A 3,991-nucleotide genomic window follows, 5' to 3' on the forward strand; every position below is an offset into this window, starting at 1 on the left:
AAAAGTCCCCATGGTGGCTTCACAGGAGACCACAAGGCCATGATCAGTCTACTCCAAGACATTTTGTGGACATATGAGAGCTGACCCAGGAAAGCCGACGTAGGTAGCTGCCACATGATGACTGCAGGTAGTATACTGATTTGTGGATATCACTGGGCCCATCCTACTGGAGTAACTAAACCTTCTAATGTATAATGAGTAGCAAAAGTCACAGGCTGAAGGCAAAAGAACCCATGGAAAGTGCATGAATGTGTCTGTCGTGGACACAAAACAGTGGAACAGTAGCAGTGGCTATCTACTGGTGTGGCTCCCGTCTGCTCGGTCCGCGCTGGCTGCTCACTCCAAAGCTGAATCTGGAAATGAGCAGAGCAGGAAGTGGTCCATTTCTACTCCATGGTCAAAATCAAGTGTTGGAGTCTCCGGTGAGCCTGGGTTTCTTTTAATCCAGCCAGGGTTCCCTGCAGGCCTGCAGTAGAAGGTCTCAACACAAGTTAGCCTCCCTCAAAAATGTGGCAGCCCTAGAACAAGATCTCAGGTCCAGTCATAAGCCTTCAGCAGTGTCTGGCATAGACTTGGTATTTAGCAAATATTGCAGTCCTGTGTCCAGAACAATTAGAGGGGCACTGAATGAATTACTCTTCTGTTGCTTTGGTAAAATACCATGACCAGAAAACTTAGGGAAAAGGAGTTTGTTTGGCTTATGGTTCCAGAGGACTAGATGGTGGGCCATGGGAGCAGGATGCTGAGAGGTCATATCTCGACTGTACACAGGAAGCAGAGGGGACAAATTGGAAGTGGGTTGAGGATAAAAACTCTCAAATCTGGCCCCCATCTTCCTCCACCAAGGGTGCACCTTCTAAGGCTCCATACCTTCCTCCAACAAGCACCACTGGCAGGGGAACATGTAGGAAACATGAGGACGCTTCTCATTTGAACACAAAAGGCCCTGAAAATAATCTCTCAGGCAGCTGACCCCACCCCTACCTTCAAGACACTTCTCCATGGAGTGTCTTGATGTTTCCAGAAATATCACCTAACGTAGCTAACCAAATTTGAGTCCTGCCTCTGCCCCAACCGCCCCTTAGACTTCTAGGAAGCCCCCCAAGCCTCTGCTTGTCACATGCAAGATACAGACAATTCCAGAAATCCTATGAATAGAGCAAAATGTCCACAGGAATAGATGGATGACTGCACAGCCATGAGCAACATGGGAGATGATCTACTTACTTGCAGAGTAAAGAGCATGCTCAAAGACTTGGTACAAGACAGACATGACCTATATGAGATGGCAAAGCTGGAATTTAAGTATTCCTTTTTTTTAAAGATTTATTTATTTATTATGTATACAGCATTCTGTATGCATGAACACCTGCAGGCCAGAAGAGGGCACCAGAGCTCATAACAGATGGTTGTGAGCCACCATGTGGTTGCTGGAAATTGAACTCAGGACCTCTGAAAGAACACCCAGTGCTCTTAACCGCTGAGCCATCTCTCCACCCCGAATTTAATTATTCTTTCGCTCAACAAATACATGGGGTGAGACATGCCCCTCCTTATGGGGTGAGGGGAGAGACTAGCACAGGGATGGACATGGGACAAGGATGAATATGACACATAAATTGCCCATACCCCACATCCTGGAGACAGAGTCTAACTGGCCTCTATGTAACTACACAACTGAGGATGACTTGGAATTTCAGATCCTCCTGCCTCCATCTCCTGGGAGCTGAGATTACATCTGTACACCACCACATCTGGTTTATGCAGTGCTAGGGATCAAACCCAGGGCTTCCTGCATGCTAGGCAAGTGCTCTATCACTAAGATACAGCTCCCAAGCCCTGAGGCATGCTTTTGAGCTTGGGAGATGCACTGTGCATTTATAGCCACTAGCCACATGCTGCTTATGTTACATAAAAATAAATTAAAACTGAAAGCTCAGTCACACAGTGGTAGTAGTCCACAGGAAAGGGCTGAAGGGCTGGAGAGAGCAGACTGAGGCCCAGGCTGGTGGGAGACACCAACAGACAAACACTCACAAACTGAGTGTCACTGGGAAGGCCCCAGCCTTTATCATTTTCGAGATGACAAGTCGAGCCAGTGAAGCTACTTGGTTTTGGGGTTTGTGCAATTTTCCTGAGGTGGGCTGAGCATATGAGAGCCTGATTCCCTAGACCAGTGGTTCTCAAACTGTGGGTTGCCACCCTTCAGAGGTTGGAATGATCCTTTCACAGAGGTTGTATCTAATATCCCGTACATCAGATATTTACATTACGATTCATAACAGCAACAAAACTACAGTTATGAAGTAGCAACGAAAATAATCTTATGGTTGGGGATCACCACAACATGAGGAACTGTATTAAGGAGTCACAGCATTAGGAAGGTTGAGAACCACTGCCCTGGACAGATGTCAGCCCTGAGAGGTCCCAGTGCCCCAGAGCTGTTCTCTCCAAGGCTGTAGACCCAGCGATCTCTCTGGGGACTTGAGGCTCCTCTGGGATGCTGTCCGACACCGTAAATGACACTAACTGGACCACTGGGCCATGGAGCCAGATGTTCTTCATCCAGCACTGAGCTGGGCACCTATGCGAAGAACTTTACAATGTGTTCCAGGCGTACACCAGCAAGCGTGTGTTAAAACAGTCTGGGGTTTACAGATGAAACCCTAAAGGGAGAGGAAGCGAACGTAGCCACGTTTAGAAGCTGTCGGTGCCAGTTCCATTAAACACCACCAGGAGGCAGTGCCCATCCACGTTCCAGTTCCGCAATCTGACCAGAACAGGCTTGGGAAGACCTTGTCGTGCAAAACATTTCATTAGCGCCTACTGTGTTCTAAGCCCTGTTCCTGGCAAGGGGACTCCTCCGCAAACTTGGGGTGAGGACTCTACCCTAGGAATATGCCCCTTATATGTGTCCTTAAAAAAAAAAAAAAAAGATTCACAGAGAGCGTGGCCAAGCCACGTGGCCTGACCTGGAGAAAACCGACTTCAAGAGCAAGGTAGAGGGGGACTTTGAGAGGCTGGTGAGAAGAGATGCGAGTAGCCGAAAAGTTCATAATCCCCCAGACTCAGGGGCTGCAACAACCTCTAAGAGGAGTGTTATTCTGCAGCCGCCTTTCTGCTACCATTCCAGAGGGAGAGGGGTCGTGTCTTTGCGTCTATATGACTGGGCTTTGACCAGTGAGTGATGATAACCCTCGAGATAGCTTGCTGCATGGGGTGCTGAAGCGCAGTACCCCACAGCCTAGCCTAGGCAGTGCTGACTTCAGACAACCGTGTGGGCCGTACTAGACCCCTCCTCCGCGCATGTCCCATGCCCGCCCTGTGGGCACCGGCCGTAACTGTGCCCTGAGCGTCCAGTGCACGCACAGCCAGAGTCTGGGTTCTCTGGGTATGTTTGCCTGGGAGAGTGTCAGACAGGTGCCTTCGTGAATGAAGTGTGAGAGATGGTGGCGATCATCGTGCACACGGACCCACGTGAGGGGGATCATCGTGGTGAGGTTTATGTTTGAGATTGCCAAGGAAGGATACGAGTGCTGGGTTCAGTGTGCGCAAAGAGAAAAGGGAGGGCTGGAGCAAGGTAGAAGGTGGGGAATGTGATCAGTGGGGACCTGCCGAGGTTCATCATACCGAGGCTTTGGTGACTTTGGAACGCGTGCAGTCTCTGAGAATTTGAGTCCAGGGCTCTCTTCCGATATGTGTGGCTAGTGTCCCTCTAAGACCCCCGTGGGAATATTGCGTTGTATGTGGCTGAGGATGTTTCTGCAAACAGATCAGCCCGGGCAAACTGTGCGTCTGGACTCTTAACAGGGAGGAGATGTCTTCCACACTGGAGGTGGAATGCGTCTCAGCTCTCAGAACAAGCCAGGCGCATGGGATTGCCGGCTGCCTGCCGCTGGTCCTGGGGCTGAGCAAGCCGCAGACCCGGCCGGGGAGGGGCCTGCTGGGGCGGGGCCTAACGGAGGGGCGGGGCCTCGGCTGCTGCAGCGCG

Source organism: Peromyscus leucopus, chromosome 1 (assembly GCF_004664715.2).
Source record: "Peromyscus leucopus breed LL Stock chromosome 1, UCI_PerLeu_2.1, whole genome shotgun sequence".
Classification (NCBI taxonomy): Eukaryota; Metazoa; Chordata; class Mammalia; order Rodentia; family Cricetidae; genus Peromyscus; species Peromyscus leucopus.